This window comes from Choloepus didactylus, chromosome 9 (assembly GCF_015220235.1).
Source record: "Choloepus didactylus isolate mChoDid1 chromosome 9, mChoDid1.pri, whole genome shotgun sequence".
Taxonomy (NCBI): domain Eukaryota; kingdom Metazoa; phylum Chordata; class Mammalia; order Pilosa; family Megalonychidae; genus Choloepus; species Choloepus didactylus.
Genome location: NC_051315.1, coordinates 68,042,640 through 68,062,757, shown reverse-complemented (window position 1 = coordinate 68,062,757; position 20,118 = coordinate 68,042,640). Strand labels below are relative to the sequence as shown.

Below are 20,118 nucleotides of genomic sequence, written 5' to 3'. Positions count from 1 at the left end.
TCCAGTAGAAAGAGTCATAAACCACACCCTCCCCCACCTTTCTCCACCTGGCCCTTCCCTCAACACTGCCTTAGGTGGTTAGTCCCTGGGGATAGGGATAGGTGGGTCAGAAATAATGAGGTCTGGTCTCTTGAACTTGGTTTTTAAAGTCTGAAATGAGGGCAGCGGGGTGAAAGTTCCTAAGTCCTTCTTTTAATTATTTCTAATAATTAGATCTATTTCATTCAAAGCTGTGACCGGGATAATTGGAAAAGGTCTTTGCCTTTTTCCCAAGGCAGCCCTCTGGTAGTAATAGATTTTTCCACAATAATTGTGGGAGAAATTCCAGGGGCTGTTTCTTTCTAATGTCCAGGTTTGTTTACAGTAATCACAAAAACAAAGGCTTTGAATCCTGCTGCCTAGAGGGTCCCCCCCACCCCCCACCCGGGGATTCCAGAGTACAGTGGTACCTCCGTACTCGTCCTTAAAATGGTTGCCGGAGGCTTGAGGAGTACCAAAAATGACCAGTACCAAGAAAATTTTTCTCATAAGGAATAATGTAAGTAAATTTAAGGCGTTCCCAAACCAAAGACAATGCACATTTTTAAGGCAGTATGTAGAAAGATACGGTGTTCTTTCTTTTTTTCTGCCTTTTTTCAACATGTACCGCAGGCTCTGACATACTCTCTGTCACCTTCACTAAAAACTTATCCAATGAGGACTGCTTCTGTCCTCGAAAATATGAAATCGTTTAGTCATTCAATAAATTCACATTTCTGCTTGTCAGAGTTTTGTCCAGATGGCACTTCTTCACAAAGTTTTGAACTTCTGCCCTTTTGCACATATTTCTTTTATCAAGGAACTGGGGAAATACTCCCTTATCTCATCCTCACTATTTCAACGGTAAGTAGAGGGGAAGAGAGACAAGAGTTATTTCAATAGCAAGTATAGGCAGAATCAATTTACAAATGTAAAGGAGTGAAACTGGGCTGGAACCAGTTAATCGCTGACTCAAGTTCCTCCATTAGCATTAGGAACAATGCCCTTACAAATTTGTAAAGTAAAAAAATGGATAAAAGGACATACAGCTTTTACAATCACAAAGACACAAGGGCTTTTACAATCATCACAGGGGATCAGGGCAGCTGGATCACAGTTCAGAGATTTCAGGTATTTCCTCTCTCTCAAAAAAACAGAAAGAAAAAAAGAATACTTACATAATGATTCAGTAGTCATAATCATTTGTTAAATCCTAACTCCTTGGTTACATAATAATGGCCTTGAAGACAACAGCAACAAAAAAATAAGGAAAAGAAATAATATTAAAAAATCTTTCTGAACATAAGGATGATTTCAACTTGAAAATTAAAAGGGATCACTCTTTATCAGGTGAATGAAATGGAAAAAACCTAGTGAGACTGCTGGATTTAGACACATTCTCTGAAACAATTCAATAAATTAAAAATAAGTGAAATGAAAAAGTAGAAACAAATAGGAGCTAATCCTAGAAAATTTCTGAAAATATACTCTCCTAAATATGTCTTAGACAGAAGATTTGACAAATTGATATTGTAGAATATTTGAAAATAGACAAAAATAGAAACCAAAACACTCAACTCTCTTCCCCTCTCTCAACCTGCGTTGTGTACGTGCGTGTGTCATGGGGTGGATTCATCTAATTAACTCTAGGGTAGAAGACTGAAGACAAAAATGACTGAAGAACACAACATATTTAAAAATGTAAGATATAGCTCAAGCTACTCTGAGAGGAAAATTCATGGCCTTAATCATATGCATTACAAAACATGAAAGAAGAAAAACAAATGCATTAACATTTATAAGTTAGGAAATCAGAAAAGAAAAATAAGATAAATATAGAGAGCATAAGGAAATAAATAACTTAAAATAATTGAGTTGATAAATCCAAGAGCTATTTCTTTGAATTAGCAAAACAATTATGCAGATAAATTGCTAACTAGGCCAATGAAGCAAAAATAAACCATAAATATAAAAATAAGTTTATAAAAAGTATACAAGGAATAGAAGAAAATAAATTATGAGATAATTGCTACAATGTATAATTAAAAACTGAAACTAATAATAGCTCAAAGGAGAAATATCCTATTATTATCCTGATAGACTTAAAAAGTATATCCATTCAGTATCCATTCCACAAATTTTTAAAAAGTCCTAGTAAATATTGGAATACATGTTCTTTATTTCTGTGCTATTTACATGTAAACACATAAACACATACACGTATATAAATCATCCCAGTAATGGGCTTCATGGTGAAGAAATATTAGTGCTATTTCCATCAAAGTCAGCAACAAGATAATGATAGTAGTTACTGCTCTATTAACGTTGCTCTGTGAGTCCTAGCTGGTACACCCATATCAGAGGATAATACAATTGTCCATCTGAAATGCCCCAGAGAATCAAATAAAAACCAATCAGGAATGCTAGTAACGTAGTTGGGTACAGCTGGTAAATATGTTTCTTAATAAGTTAGCCGGTTACAATATTAATATAAAAAAAAGCTTCCTTATATTCCAATATATAGAAATATAACTGGAGAGAATTTGAGAGTAGATAAAAGCAGAAGCCCAAAACACTGAAAATCTTAGAAATTAAGGAATACTCTCCATTTAAAAGAGCTAGTTGATAAGGTCAGAAAATTCCCAGAGTAATTTTATTAACTTGTATAGAATCTATATGAAGAATCTCTCCAGTACATGACGATTAACAGTAACAATAACAACTGTTATCACTGAGCACTTTCTACCTGCTTGGCACAATTCAAGTCTTTACAAGGATTCATTCATTTACTCCTACCAACATCAGCATTCATAAATGAGGAAACTGACACCCAACAAGATAAAGGTCACCCAACTAGTAAGTGGTGGAGCTAGGATGGAAACCAAGCTGCCCGGCTGCCATCTGTGGACCTAACCATTCTGTACGTGCACACAGGCATTCCTCACTGAGGAACCAAAGCACAGCCCAAATGTGCAGACATAATGAAATTGGTGAATGGATTATGGCACAAATAAACTATTTTCTGTATGCAGCTCTCAACTCAATGCAAGGGGAATGGGATGGAGGTAGGGAAAGGAAAGGATAAAGAAAGAATCATATTTTTTACTCTATTTATAAATTTGAATTATATATTTAAGTTAACTTTCATATTTAATTAAATATTGTTAATCCTCCATATATTCATCCAATTTAATATAACTGCAAAATCATAATGGGACTTTCGAAGATTTTTAAAGTTCATTCAGAAGAATAAACATCTGAGACTACTAAAGCAAACTGAGAAAAAACAATGAGCGATAACTTATCCTATTATATATTAAAGTTATTTTAAAGCTGTAATAATTAACAGCAGTATGGGGTCAGGAAAAGCAGATGGACTAATGGAAAAGAACAGAAATTCCAGAAATGAATCTATGCAATGATAAAAGGGACTTAAGAATATAAGTAAGGATGGATTATTTAACAACAATAACAAAAAAAAAAGTTGGATCCTCTTCCTTAAATTTTAGATCAAAATTTATTACAAATGGCTTAAAATTTTCAATGTGAAATGAAAACCATAAAAGCATTAGAAAAAATTTTCGGTAAATATTTAATCATCTTATGGTATCTTATATCTTAGATATTCCTAATCATGGCATCAAAACTAGTATTCACAAAAGAAAGATTAATTGATCTGGCTCACTGTCTGGTTTGAAACTGTTACAGAGCCCAGAAGAGCCATGATCTTTAAATCCAATCTTGTTGGGTGGACCTTTGACTGAATGTTTCCATGGAGATGTGACTCACCCAAATGTGGGAGAGAGCTTTGATTAAATTATTTCCATGGAGATGTGATCCCGCCCATTCTGGGTGGGTCTTAATTAGATCACTGGAGCCCTTTAAGAGAGCTCACGGAGAGGAGAAGCTCAGAGAAGCTGAGAGAGACATTTTGGAGAGAAGCTAAGATATGTACTCCTGAGTTTGCTCCCAGGAGAAGCTGATAATGACACAACCCAGACACTTGGAGATGCAGACAGAAAGACATCTGAAGATGCTAAGCTAAGAGATGGAGCCCAGAGTGCCCCAGAGAAGATAAGAGAGGACCCACAGATGCTTATAGAGGAACACCCTGGGAGAACAAGCAAGGATAAACAGGAGCTGAGAGAGAGAAGCTAAGAGAAACAGAAACCCAGAGACATTTTGGACAAAGCCATTTTGAAACCAGAACCTGGGAGAAAAGGACAAGCAGACACTAGCCACATGCTTTCCCAGCTAACAGAAGTGTTCTGGATGCCATCAGCCTTTCTTCAGTGAAGGTATCCTCTTGCTGATGCCTTGGTTTGAACACTTTTATGGCCATAGAACTATAAATTTGTAACCTAATAAATCCTCTTTATAAAAGCCAATCCATTTTTGGTATTATACATAACGGCAGCTTTAGCAAACTGGAACACCCATAAAAATGTAAAACTTCTGAATGCCCCAAAAAGAAAAAAATGCTCCATGCAAAAACAAAAATCAAATTTAAAACTAGAAAAAATCATAACCTATGACAAAAGGTTAACAGTTTTAATATAAGTGCTCTTCAAATTGGTGAGATAAATAAAAATACCCTAACAGAAAAACGGGTAGAGAACATGCACTGGCAATTCACACAGGAAGAAACATAAATGATCAATACATTGCTGATAGTAATCTATGTTGATTTAACCTTTCAGGGAGTTTGATTTGATTGGGTAATTCTGTTTCTAATATTCTGTCCTAAGGAAATAATCAATCTAGTATGTGAAGATACATATATCAATTAAGGTGATAAGATGAAAACAATTCAAGTATCCTAAAAACTGGTGAAATGAACTATGGTACAAAAATTAACATGTATAAATTTGTGCAACTACCACTACGATCTAACTGTTAAAAGTTGAGTTGTATTTTTTATCTCAAAAGAAAAAATATTTTTCAAAAGGGAAATAACTTTATTGTTTCTGAATGCAGAATTAACATATATCCAGTATCAAAAAAAGAAATATTTAAAGATTTAGAAAATAAAAATCATCTCAGATTTCATTAAATCATTAATATTTGTGCCACAATTTGTTTCATTTTATGCACAATAGTAAATTTTACTGTATATTAATATAAAAAATTTAAAACAAAGGTATATAAACTGGATAAACAAATAAAGTACACTAAAATCTATTTGAATTCTGTTTTATTTCTAAATAAATTAGAGAATCAGAGAAAGGATTGTGAGAGGAAGAAGGAAGGCAAATACACACACTCTTGCACATGTAGAACTGAAGACAGGGACACTGGAAGAAAAATTTGAAACACCATACACATTCCTACAAATGATTAAAAAACAGAGCACAAAGAAGAAAGCCTAGGTTTCCTAAACCATCAAGTAACATTACAGTCTTGTTGATTCATAAACAACAGTAAAAAGGCAACATGATTAAGTATCTTTACAACTCAAACCATATGTAGGGAAAGCACTTCTTGGTATGTAAGTTAAATGAAATCATGCCAAAGTCCTAATTTGACATAAGAGGGAAAAATAATTCATATTTCAAGTATAAGGAAAAGCCTTGTATACCAAAGGTTTTCATTTCCATTAGCTCACATTGCCTCAAGCTTTGGAACCAATCTAAATTTTCGCAATGACTTAAAAATTAATTGTTCTACTTATTTATTTGTAACTTTTCAAATGGAAATTTCTCTGAAATTCAGCTTAAATCAGCCATTTTATAATATCACACCATTCTTTGTTAAATTATAATGTGATAATGTCTTTATTTGAAAACTGTAATTTGAGCTGACACACCCTCTAATTGGGACATATGTCCCCAGATTTACTAATTATATATTTTTTCCAAACTAGTTTTAATTGTGTAATTAGTATGAAATTTATATTCTAGGAATATGGCCCAGATCACTCTGCCTGTTTGGGTTTCCTTGGTTCTAGGACATTATGCACTGAATTCATTGAATTGTTCTCAGAAATGGGTTCTGAAAAATTGCTGGCACCCCACTCTGATGGAACATTATCAAATAAAGTTAGGAAAATGTGTCTCTTCCAAAGTTTCGGAAAAAAAAATTTTTTTTTAAATTGCTGTCATACAGAGATTAGGGAATACTTCCTTATCCTGAACAACTAAACTACCACTTAAGCTATTTCCCCAAGCAATCTCTCTTTTCTGGACATCTGCTAATTTTATAATTGACAAAATAAAATTGGTCTTTCAAAAATTTATCAATGATTAAATACAGCCAGCGCATCAAAAATTTTACTTGAGGTTGGGGCACTTCAAAGAGACCACCACCTTCCTTCCAGCAGATTTTTCAGTCATGGCAGGGAAATAATAACAAGAAAAACAGCAGTGACCATTTTTGAGCTTTTATCATGTACCAGGTAGGGACACCAAGCACTTTCCTTCTATTCACAGTAACTCTTGCTATCCTCTATGTACAAATGAGGAAAGTAGGGCTTAGAAAGTTTTAGAGTCCTAAGTTTGGTTTCCAAATCTATTTGATATCAAAGCCTACGCAACAAATTCTTTCATCCTCTTTCCTGATTTCCTAATAAATCAAATAAACAAACCAAGAGATAAATCAAGTTTTCTAGAGGACAGTACAGTACTAACTGGCATACAATACACATTTGTAGAGGTTCTGAACCAAGAATGGTTTTAAGCGTGTTTATCAAGTCCGAGAAATGATGTGAAAAGTGATGAGGATACATGCATTCTATTCTCCTAGGGAGATGTTTGATAACTGTCATCAGCTTATCAATGGACTAAGAAATATAGCCTGATGAGCTTAAGCTTCTAAAAGGAACCCTGCCAGCACAGGTTGAAAAGAAAAGAAAAGAAAAGAGAAAAGAAAAACCTGTGGACAGAAAAGCCATATTTGTTATTCAATAGAGCGTGATGACTTCCTAAGGACATTTTTATTTTGATGTGACTCTCTACCATGGGCACTCTTGACAAGGCCATTTGATAATTCTATCAGGGCTAATTTTCCAAGATTTGTTAGTCACTTTTTATTCATCTTTTGGTCTCTGACCTTTGCCAGGGTGTTTGGAAAGGAAGATTTGGCAATACCACATTTCATATTTTAACAGGGAAAATAATGTTGGGAAATGTGGTTCCCGACAACTGCTAACAAATACTGATTGTCAGCAGAGTATAAAGACTTTGTGGCAGCAATCAGGAAATGACAGAAGATTTAGCTCCTACTTCATGACCTTAAATAATGAGTCACAGAACCACTGTGGGGGTGTGTAAGCTCTTACTGACTTGAGCAGCACCCTCTGACCCCGAGACGTTTCCTGTTAAAACAACTGCTTCTGTACTGACTTGAGATATGCTGAAGATTTGGCCAAAGCAGACAAAATGACTTAGGTTAAAATTTTTCCTGAATTATCAACTATAATGACTTTTATAACATTCCAGGCATTCATTTTAACTATTTTGTGCTCAAGTTTCATCTCTTTACGAAATCATTCCTGACTTAGTTAGACAGAATGGTTATTACAATCTATATTATTTCCATAGTCATGCATACATATGTTATTGAACATATATTGTACTGTGTTTATTTGTAGTGAGTCTGCAAAACCCTTGAGGACAGGGACCCTGTCATTTTCATTATTACAGCCTGATGTCATGGGTCACAAAAGTGGCTCAGATTGTTTACTGAGCTTATCCTTTAGGTTAAGAATTAAGTCCTCCTCTATATCCATTACAGGTACAGTTGATTGTCCTTACAGGTGCCACTTGTCAGCTCTTTCAGTGATTTTACTCTCTTTGCCCTGAAAATAACCCAAAATAATCCAAATGATTGGCAGATTGGAGTTTCCTATCTGTTCAGTAGTCAGCTGGAGAGAAAAACTGTACAAAGTTCAACATTCCCAAGAGAAAAACTCTTGACTAAAAAAAGACCCACAGGCTGCTAATGGTACTCTAGAGGCCTGGGGCAATTATTAGGTTCTTTTCTTCCTGGTGCTGAGTTGCACATTAGGAATCGAGGCAGCAACGTCAATTCTTTCAAAACACTGCAGATGGGTTAGCCTGGCTGCACCGAGTTACTGCACCTGCCACCTGCCTAATTTACTAGCCATTATCTACCTAATTACAGATATTTCATAGTCAGAAACCTTACACAGAATTTTAAAAACTGTCATCCTTCCAGAATAGCAATGTTTATGTGGCTATTTACCCACAAGTCAGAATGCTCACAATTTTATTTGTGTTGGGCATCACGCATGAGCATTGCTTTCAATTACTGCTGATTGTTATAGGAAGGAAGAAACAATTGATGCTTATGAGGATCTACTACCAGGCCCCAGGTTCTTCAGCCACCTGAACTCATTTAATTAGGGTGTGTTGCCCAACCCCTACAGCCAGTGGTGAGCAGGAGCCATATCTCTCTCCAACTCCATCTTCAGAGACATCTTGGGAGCCTAAAATTGTCATGGTGGGAGTATTTATGCCATGCAAATGCTCCCAATCAGGGCTGCTTATTTATTTATAGAGAGCTAATTGTTAAACACTTAAACATTTGCCAGTACATCCCTGCATCTATTCCATGGTGGTTTTTTGTTTTCATTTTTACAATAAAAATCCCATGGCTTGCCTGGGTTTGAACCAATCCCAATTCTGCCATTCCCTAGCTATGAAACCTCATGCACTCTATTTAATCTCTCTTTGTCTCCATTTCTCTATCTATAAAACAGAGATAACAACATCTACTTCACAGGCTTGTGAGAAGTAAATGACATAATCTATGCAAAATGCTTAGTAATACTATCAGGCATCCTTTTCTGAGACCCTCCTCCAAATTACTCTGTGGAGGGAAACAGACTTGAGAACACACTTAAGTGTCCACAAGAACATCCACTTCTTCCACAGACAGGTTCAGGACACTTAATGTTCCAGGAGTTCCAATTCTGAGGCTGATATGACCTATGACATGTTTTTATTAAAAGCCCTTGTGAAAAAGTTTTGCTAATTCCACTGAAGTTTAGTAAAGCCCTGAAAGTCCAAGAGTATTTTGGGGAAATGCACAATTGTCAACATACAAATACAGGATAAGAGAATATCAAGTAGGGTCAAAAATATTTGAGATTTGATAGAAAGTGAAGGAATGGGGAGGTAGGTCTGATGGTTTGACACTCACACAAGATTTTGAATCCAGATAGAGAGCCAAACGTGATATATCTGTTATAATTAATAAAGAAATGGACTTCAAAAGGCCCGAGCTCTAGGCTTCCTTTTTCAGCAATCATGTGATCTTGGGTCTCGGGGTCCTTACTCCTTCTAAGCAGGGAAGATACTTCTGTGCCCAAAGTACCTCATGGGATTCTGTGGGAATCAAGAAAGAAAGGAGTACTTAAAACAAAACAAAACAAAACATACACACACATTTTGAGGTCAAACCAGAAGACTGAACAAGGACCTGTTTTCTTTTACTTACTCCTAGCACTCCACTGAAAACAATCAAGGGGCTTTTTTTTTTTATTTTTTTTATTTTTAAAGTATAAATCCACAAGGGCAAGGAGAAGAGGAGGCAACAGCAACAGAATTTTGGAACTGGAAAGCAAATGAAAAAGTGGTAAAATGACATCTGGGTCATAGTGAGTCCCATCACAAAGATGGTGAGTAGAAGAGGAAGAAATTCAAAGAAAGATTTGAAATGTCTCTTGACACTGAATTGGAATGAAAAGATATTTTTCCCAAAAAACCCCAAGCTTGGGAAATGCGGATGCCAACAGCATACTTCAGAGGTTCTGAAAGGTGGTCCTGGTGCCAACATACCACCTGGGAACTTACTGCAAATGCAAATTCTTGAGATCATCCAGAATTAGTGAATTAAAATCTCTTGAGAGTGGAAGAAGCAATCTGTGTTTAAACAAGCCCTTGGGGCTCTAATTTTTCACCACCACTGGTCTATTACAGGCATCCTGAGGCTGAGCAGCACATGTCCCCTGCTCTTCACTGACCTAACACCAAGTGTCCACTGAAACCTGGGGAAAAGGAATGTATTATTAGATACAGAATCACTCCCACATAACAGATCCAAAGCCTCAAAAATAAAGGAATTAAGATTTTTTCCTCAGAAATTAAAAGGTTTGGAAAAGAATTTTAAGTGATAATAAAACATTTAACATTATACATTTATATATTCCTAAATGGCCTTTATACCACAAAATGATTCCTAAAAATTTTAGAAAATTATGGAGGACTATTATTACTATGAATACATTATAATCTCACAGAGTTTAAGACAATTTTCTCCAGTGAGTGATCAGTGACTTTTTCCAACGTGCCTTACCAAGTGGCACAGATATTATCAACCAAGTTTTAGAATTAAGTAACTCCATTTATGAATAAAGAATAAAGCAAAAAGCTCTATTGTAACCCAAGAGGACTCTGTTTATTTTACCAATCCTTGTGATTGCAAAATTTCTTGGATCCCAGATTCAAAACAGAAAGTGGTATTAACCCAGTAGCTGTCTTTGATTAGATCAGGGGCGGGCAAACTTTTTATGTGAAGGATCAAATGGAAAATAATTGCAGGCCATACAATCTCTGTCACAGCCACTCAACACTGCTGCTGTAGTGAAAATCAGCCACACACAATATACAAATGAATGTGCATGGCTGTATTCCAATAAAACTTTACTTACAAAAACAGGCTGCAAGCCAGATTTGGCCTGTGGGCTTTAGTTTGCCAAACCCTGACCAGACTCTGAAACGTTAGTTCGCAACCTTGGGACCAGATGTTGTTGAGTACTTCAAATACCGTAGATTACACAACCATAGGGTGGATCACTTAATCTGCACTACAGTTGGCAAGGATTTATACAGGAGATTCTGAATTTAATTGCTCCCTGCCAAACTCAAATTTCTCTACCTCACATAAATAACATGTGAGTGAATATACTTTATTCTCATAAATACACAAAATCAAAAATTATTAATAAGACAAAGGGTAGAGAAGCATGTTTTGATTGGGGTAAATTTTTATCTTTGACATTAGTTTTACTAAAGGCCCTTGTGAAAAAAATTTCTAATTTTCCACTTGAAGGAAAAATCCTAAATAGTCAAAGTTTTCAGGAAAATGCAGTAATTAAAAAAAAAGAAAAGAAAAAAAAGTCTAAACTATTTGTAAGTTTTTTTAGGTTTCAGAAATTTAAGAAGGTAAAAAATGAAGCATTTAAAAAAAAAAAGGTAAAATCTGTCTAGTTCAAAAACAAGCGATGGGACAAAAATCTTGAGTATTCAAGTACCAGGCTCTCAGCACCCAATCTGAGAACTCCCCTCAGTCTCCTCCTGTGAAGTGCTTTCCTCACTTTTGAAGACAAACCTAACCTCACTGTACTTTACAATGTTTTATATAAATTTTGGTGTTTCTTCCCCCAGTGTTTTTTAAAAACTTTTTATTTTTCAAATAATTTTAGATTTACCAAAAGTTACAAAGATAATACAGAGGAAGTTCCCATATAACCTTCACCCCGCTTCCTTCTCCTTGAGCTTTCACCAGTTTTTCAGAAGCTGTTAAATAAGACCTTCTAATTTTAAAGTGAAAAAATCAGACATTTGAAAATAAATCCAAATGCCGAACTTGTAGTTATTCTTTAAATAAACTGTACCACACTTCTCAATTTACTATTTTAAGCATGAAAATTTAGCCAGCAAATTGCTCTTTAGATTCCAGTTCCAAGGTTATTTCAGAATAAGCTCCCACCAGTCACTTGCTAACACAGTATTCTTTACTTCCTTCATAGCACTTCTCTCAGTCTACAGTTACACTATTTGTTTAAATGTTTACTGTCTAACCCCAGAGACTTCATCTGTCTTGGTCCTTCTCTCCTTGCTATAAACCCAGGACCGAGAACAGTGCCTGACACATAGTGGATGCTCAATAAACTCTGATGGACAAATGACAGAATGAATGAATGAGTGAATGCCAACTGAATGAGCGAACACGTCAACTTTAAATATGAAAGGGGTGATTAAAAACTACATCTATGTGGATCTTCCATTGGTTCTGAAATTCAAACCTTTTAAAGTCTAACCCAAGCCATACACATTGAAGTTTTGGGAAGCCTGGTTGGATAAAAGATTTGAGAAGATAGCAAAGTCATCAGCATAGCACCAAATCATGAAAAGCAAGGATATATTTATTCTTCCTACCCAAATCACTTTTAACAGTAAATATGATTTATAAAAAAGAAAAGGAACATGAGCAGAGTGTCAGTCTATCATCTTTGCAATCACTTTTCACTGTATAGTTGATGTGATGGTTAGGTTCATGTGTCAGCTTGGCCAGGTGTGGTACCCAGGTGTCTGATCAAGCAAGCACTGGCCTAACCATTACTGCAAGGACATTTGTGGCTAGTCAATAAACCAGAAGGCTGGTTTATTAAATCATCAGTCAATTGACTGCACCTGTGACAGATTGTATCAACAAAGGGCGTATCTTCTGCAATGAGAGAATTCAATCAGCTGGATTTAATCCAATCAGTTAAAGATTTTTAAGGGAGAGAGCTAGCCAGCTAAGCATCTCCTGAGGAGTTCACAGAACACCTTCATTGGAGTTGCCAGTTTGCTGCCTGCCCTCTGGAATTTGGACTCATGCATCACCACAGTTGCATGAGACACTTTCATAAAATCTTGTATTTACAGATAACTTGTTGATTCTGTTTCTGTAGAGAACCCTAACAAATACAGTTGACAACATTTAGAATTATTACTTCCAATATATCCTTGTTCCCTGAAATCAGACCTTCCAAAGGAGATCTGTGTTTAGTTGACTGTGCCCAGTACTTTCTGGAATTATTCATTTGATATTCGAAGTCAATAAAGTAAATTTTTAATTCATCCTCAAAATTAAGACTAATTAAACTATTAATCATCCTTCCTTATGTGAAAACATATGGGGGGGGGGACCTCCCAGCCTTATGGTAGTTTGGCAAGGGGACGTTTTGAGAAGATAAGTGATGCAGCTCTCCCTGCCCCCTCCCACTGCCTGACCCCAGCTTCAGTTTCAGGTAATTACTTGGTTATTTGAGGAAGGAAGGGTGGGAGGAAGGAAGGCATGAAAAGACTACCTGTTCCCAAATTCTCTACAAATACTTACATTTCTCCCAGGGTCACATATTATAAAATGTGTCCAAAAATCAAAGCACTCAATCACATGACAAGCAAAGGAAAAGAAAGAAAATCATTCCAAAATAAGCACCCATAAAACGTTGATTTATCAAACAAAAAGAAGCAAGATGAAAATGCTAGGGCACCTTCAGGCTGATTCATTTAGAGTGTTTATTTTCCTTCTGTTCCTAGACCAGCACTATAATGAAGAGTGGACAGCTATTCAATGCAGAACAAACTGATCCACCATCCAAAGAGCACAAAAATGCCCCAGTCACTCCTGGAGCATCTCCTGCTGGTGATGTAATGAGCCGTAAATAAAGAACTCAAGTTATCTGGTGAGCTAAAGATTTAATAGACTGAATCTCACGGACAAGAAAGATATTAGCATTAACACTAAAAATGGAGTTGAGGGAAAAATCCATCTTCTGACCTAAGGAATAGATTTTCAAACACTAAGAAGAATGATAATAAAAGGTAAAACTAGTAAATTTTCTCTACATAAAAATAAAACCATAATTAGTAGTAGCAGTAATGCTGAGATTATTAATTTGAAACTATTTTATGTACTAATTATTGGATAAAGCAAATATCATAATGTAATGTTTTTAACTTATTCAAGAGTTGTAATTCAAGGAAATAATATTTTTATATGAAACGGTGGCACTGATTCCTTTGTTTCAAAAGAAATAGAGTGGACTGAGATCGCGAGCGCCGGCTGAGGCCTCTGGGCTACGCCTGCACCACCAGAGCGCAGCGCCGGCTCTGCAACGCGTCAGCTGTGACGGCTGGAAGAAAACTGCAGGAAAGATGCACTCTGATTCTTTCTGTTTGGCTGCCCAGACTCGACTTGACTCCAAATGGTTGAAAACACATATACAGCCTTTGAAGAAGATGGTGGAGAAAATTCGCAAGTTCCAGATTCTCAACGATGAAATCATCACGATCTTGGAAAGTACTTGAAGTTGGGTGACAGGGAGAGCCCGCCTGTGGGCCACGTGTGCTGCTTTCAGCCCCCCATCCACTAGTCCCTGGTCAGCAGTGGAGGCACACATGTCACCTGTTTCAAGAGTCTCAGTACCAACTGCATTTAATAACAGCATGTTTCTCTTTCTCTAAGCTGTTTAGTGAGATTTTTAGGGACTATTTTTCTCTGGGCCTGTTAAAAGCTGTGCTTTTCAATCTAAGAGCTTAATTTTATAAAATTGACTTATTTTTCTAGACTGAAATTGTATATGCTTTGGGTAATAAGGAAGTCTGAGAATACTGGCTGCTGTGTGTTGCCCTTGTGTTCTTACACAGTTCTTATAAGCTCTCCCACGGATTGTTCAGACATACAATGTCATACAATGCTGAAGTCCATCCACTTACCCCTTAGCAAGGATGGATACTGTTTAGAGGGAAATTCAAGCAAGAACTTAATACCAGCTAATTGTAATAAAACCCCTTATGAATTAGAATTAAAAAAAAAAAGTGGCTTTCATAGCTGTAATTTTTTAAATATTAAATACTGAAAAACAAATGTACATACTTGCCAAGTTAGATTTCTTTTAAAATCCAGTTAGATCAATCTGTATCAACATTTTGGATCTACCCAGCCATCTGACACATTTTATATATTTATATTAATTTAAGCATAATTATGAAGTGCTTAAGAAAACATGCAAAGCACATTTTAAGAGACACCTATGTAAGCAACAGCCACATTAACTTATATTCAAAATTTTCCATACTTGTCTAATCTTTTATTTAATCCAATATTTGTTCTTATCCAAATGATGCCTGTACCTAGTCATAATGTAATTTTCAGTGTAAAAGAAACACAAATATAAAATCAAATATTAAAAAGCTTCATAATGCATTGATAGCCGTATTTAAGGCAATTACATAAGTGGGTATCCTTGTTCTTAGGAAATGTCCATGGAAGTGTTAAATGTTAGAAGTATATGACATACTCAACCTACACTCAAATGTCTAGAAAAGAGAGAGACAGACAGACAGATAAAATGATATAACAAATGTGGCAAAATGCTATAAGTTAGTAAATCTGGACAGAAGAGTACACAGGAGTTCTATGTTTTGTTTTTTTAATTATTTTTGCAACTTCCTGTAAGTTTGAAGTTATTTCAAAGTAAAAATTTTTTAAAAAACACTTCATACTGCTAACTTGAAAATGCCAGTTTGAATTTAAACTTTTTTCTTTTCAAAAAGATGTATTTCCTAACCCTATCCCATGAAAAAGCCTGAAAACACTGACAACCATAGGAATTGAGCACCCCTAATTCTTAGACTATGTTTTCTAAATTGTTTTCCACTAAAGGAACCAGGGCTCCCTGGAGAGACAGATTCTTAGATTGGAATAGGAAATGTACAAGATGAGCCTGGCGCACACTGTTGTACCAAAAAGCAGGTTCAAAATAACTAACGGGACAGGGGCACTTCTGGGATGCTATCTTACTTGATCTGAGTGCTGATCATCTGAGTATATTCAGCTTGTGAAAATTCATGACGGAAATTCCCCCATTAGAGGTTCTCTTATCTGTGCTTATATTAATCTTCAATAAACTATTTTAAAAATTTAATGGGGTGCTAACCAAAGGGCACAGAAGCCAATTTGAAGGGGCACCTGAAGAATAAAGAAGATTCTATTTGAGGATCAAAAAGAATAATGATTGCAATGGTTTCATCTATAAATAACATCAGGGAAGTGGGAAGCTTTGATTTGTTTTTGAGACTTTTTTCTTTTCTTTGTTGTTATTTTGTTGTCCTTTTTCATATTTTTAAAACATACCTTTTATTTTGAAAAAAAATTCAAATTTATACAAAACTAAAATGGTATCAGTACTGCAAGTGCTTGTATGATATTCTCTCCACTTCCACTACTTGAGAAGCAGGAAGCAAATGTCAGCCTTCCTACTAGGCCAGAGTTGAATACTCTTTCTCCTCTTCCAGGGTTTGCCTAAATATGCTATATTCACCGTTTAACTGATTTACTCAGTTTGCCCATTTCACCACATTTCAACCTTCTTTACATGTCAGTAATGGCTCCTAAGCCCTCCCTACATTTTTCCATTTTGTTAGCCTTGGTTGTCCTTCCTCAAGGAGGTAAGTGAAATGGAATGTGGAACCAATAACAGGAATTCCAAGAACAGGAGATAAAAGGTTTTGCTGAAAAGATTTCTGAGTATAAATGTATACGTACTCTAATTTCTGTTACAAAAGCCAATAAAAATAATCAAGCAAATAAGAAAATGAGATGTCAATCACCTACATTACCCTTTTAAAGGAGAGTTTATTTTCATTCTCATAGAGGCAAGTTAAAACTTAGCAAAAATTTGGAAACAGATTCAAGTTACTTTATTTCCATGAACTTAAACCTGATGGTCAAAGAGACTCAAGTACATTTAATCTTTGAGTGTTGTCACGCATCAAAGATAATGGTCAATACTAACCTAAGAGATTCCATGACAAAGCGCAAAGTAATGCAGTCAGAAAGATTCTAAACTATCAGAAATGATCCAACCTAGCTGGGCAGAGCTTACAAACTGGTACCACAGGCTAAATTTGGACTACAATTTTGTTTAACCTGTAAAGATTTTCTTTTTAAAATTGAGTTGACTGCCAATATTTGAAAATGTGGAAACTGCACATAAAAAAATCAGATATCTGGCTTTTCTTGGAAGATTAAATCTGGGAATCATGGTCTTATTGATATTACAAAGACTGCAATTGGCTAGACTTTACCACGCCTCAAGTATTTAACCCAATCAGCCTTGCAGATTTGTGTTCCCTCCCTGACACTAGTGGACATTTAAGTTCAGGAATCCAGTTTGCAAGCTCTGCTCAAAAATGTAGCTTTAAATAATGTAGGGATAAACAGAAAACTTCTTACATAACAATGATTACACTAGATTACTGAGCCAAGGTGGCTGCTCCACCAGGAGGACCAGGACCAGTGCTCCAGGAAAGGATGGGGGTAGGGGAGAGTGGAGTGGGGGGGAGTATCTGAATCCCCTGGAGAACTTTTCCCTTGTTGCAAATGCCTGAACTATCATCACCACCACCACTACCACCACCACTGTGCTACCAGGCAAATAAGAGTTTGTAAAGAGAATAAATAGCTTGCAAAAGCTCTCCAAGAACTATTATGCCATTTCCCCACCCCACCCCATTCTGGGGATCGCTAACCTCAAGAAAGTCAAAAGCTTCGAATAACTGGGAGAGCTGTCTAAATTGTGAAGACCAAATTCACTGGGCCTAAGACATCAAACAGCATATATCAGGTGGATCCAAAATAATAACTGCAAATAGCAAAAATGTCAAAGGAACCATAATAAGTTTTGGTAGTACTACATTAGCTATTTAATTCTCATGGGCAAGAGAAAAGAGTTTTCTAACTGTTTACTATGAAGAATATTAAAATTGCATACATTTTAAGAACATGGGCATGCATTCAAGCATAGGTTTGTGTATATGTGTGCATATATAACAAAAGCATATATAATAAAAGGAAGGGATATGTCTTGTTATTTTCCACATGATACCAGACTGCAGATAGAAAAAAGTAACCAATATTCTACCATGTTTTTCTACTTTCTCTCGTTCAAAAAATTAAAACGTAACTTTTTATAAGATGGCCAAACATAACTAGAATTACATAATATTATTTTAAGATCTGCTATGCTTTTAAAGGATATAAAAAAATACCTTCCTGTGACTCAGTACTGTCTCACTAATCTTTTACTTTTATTAAGCACTGCCAAATCTAATCCTGCATGTGGTTTTACTCTTACACGGAAGGCATTCTTCTGACTCACCTTTTATCTTGGAGTCAAAGCCTTCTAGGTTGGCTTTATGTTAAAAGCTGTTCCCAGTGGTTTATCCTCAGAAACCTATAGCTTTTCTCCTTGGGGACACTGTCTGTGGTCTGTCTGTTGATGCTGCTGGGTGATCCGGGTAAATTATCCAGGTGGCTCCTTAATTTCCTTCTCTTGCTGTTTCCCCAGCAAGGAGCAGAAGCTGAAAAAGAGAGATTACAGTTGTACATGAATCCCTACAGAACCTGTTTGAGCCTCTGGGGTGGGGTGGGGTGCCTGTGGCCAATCAGACAATCCCTCCCAATTTATCTTTTGAGAAGAAAGTTCAAACAGGAAGGTGTCTCAGCTTTCTACCTCCTTCACTCAATCGTATGTAATCTCAAAGTTGTAACCACTGAAGTCCTCAGCAATAACTAACACTTGTAATATGCATTTTACCCAGAGTTTGGAGTAAGAAAATTCTACATTTATACAGCAAATATATTTTCTAAACAGGTACAAGGTATATTTTCCAGGACCACCCTTAACCCTCCGATTAAATGTAAACCTCAAACAGGGTTTTTAAAAACAGGAAATATAAAGTGGTTTGATCACACAGGCACATAAATGTACAATCCCTAGCCCCCTGATAAAAATCTATTAAAAGTCTTTAATTTGCCTTGGAAGAGCAGAATTGTTGCCAATCCTTTCGCAAGAGCTGATGATACTATCAAAGAATACAGTTTTCAACTTGACATAATTTTACAGAAGGCAAAGATTTGATGGGAAAATCAAATATGTTCACTTTTTTTTTTTTTTTAAAAGAAAGAAAACACAAGTAATCCTGCAACACAACAGCAGGTATTTTTCCCCCCTTCATGCTATAAACCTCTCTACCATGCTCACATACCCACATTCTTACAAGATAGCTGTAAAAATTACTCCTCAGGTTTGAATCTCTCTAAGCTTGTTCTTTCACTCTGTTTTAGTTTTTCTTTTTCTTTTGCTTGTGGGTAATTCATATATATTCTGAAAGACTATGACTTACTGAAAGTACAAAAGGGCTATGCCATGATTGCTTCTTTAAATAGCATCTTTCTGCAAAAGGACATTTGTTCTAAAGCTTCCTCTACCATCTCAAAAAAATTTTATTTTATTTCTGCTATGTTGTAAGACAATTCCACACATCTTACAGGCCCTAAATAAAACTTAATTGATTATGATGATGACATAGAAGAACTAAGGTTAGGGTCCATTGAGATTATTTTTGTATGCTCAGCATTACATCTTTTTGTTTTCTGCAAACATGACTCTCTAATCTATACTCTTTAACCCCACATAATCATAAGCAGATTGAATATGTTGGACTACAGAAATTCCCCACTCCCTCTTCCTTGCTCTTTCCTATGGTGGGCTCTGCCAGGCTTTGGAAAAGAAGAGGACATTGAAAAAGGAAGGAGAGAGAGAGAAAAAGTGTGATGAAGAGCCCCCTGTGTTATTCTGCAGCTCTTCCCCACTCCCACCTCTATTTGTCTTCTCCAGTCTTATTTTTCATAACTTCATATATCCTAAAACAGCCAGTGGTCAGGTAAAGGAGATGAGAGGATCACAAGGTAAGGTTCAGTATTCCTTTACTTCCCTCTTTTCCCCCACTAAGCAGCAGCAGAGAGAAGAGAGAAGGCAGGGTGAATTTTGCTAGCTGAACCTAAGGGACTCCTCTTCCTTCTCGCATCACACACACTGTGTGTTCCAGTCTCCAGCCCAGGTATATCAGACCTTGGGCCAAGGAGCATTTTCCCTCCTCACTCTTCTCTTGCCCCGGAGTCTCTGCCTATACATCCTTCAAAATCCTGTTCACTCCCAGCCCTTCAGTGATCTTCCCAGCCAGAAAGCAGCTTCATCTACTCATGGGGAGGCCATCTTGGTCTTACAGTTATATGGGCTGGTACCCATTATCTCCTGTACCTGAATGTGGAGGCTCTGGGAAGCAGGGAACACATCTCGGTTCTGTGCACCCACTAAGTGTGAGAGTGAAAACTGAAATTCACAAGATTTCTACTCGTATGTACTTTGAGTTTGCTATTTTGTTATCAGGAGTACAAAAGCATGTCTTTTCACATGTTGTGAATGTAATATCAAAGATTGGGGCTTGGGCTTGTTCTAAG

The 20,118-nt window shown here is 36.3% G+C and overlaps 1 protein-coding gene across 6 annotated transcripts in view; it reads right to left on the bottom strand.

The window, feature by feature from the left end:
- Positions 1-20,118, bottom strand: part of OSBPL6 (oxysterol binding protein like 6) — a 235,251-nt gene that overhangs the window by 117,528 nt on the left and 97,605 nt on the right. For 4 of the 6 annotated variants that reach the window (XM_037848526.1, XM_037848529.1, XM_037848531.1 and 1 more), the window contains exons 2-4: positions 17,975-18,176; positions 9,834-10,027; positions 9,181-9,365 (exon numbers count right to left, since the gene is read on the bottom strand). The gene's annotated coding sequence lies outside the window, so the exon portion shown is untranslated. The remainder of the gene's footprint in view (positions 1-9,180; positions 9,366-9,833; positions 10,028-17,974; positions 18,177-20,118) is intronic. The other 2 variants (XM_037848528.1, XM_037848527.1) reach the window with 2 other exon arrangements.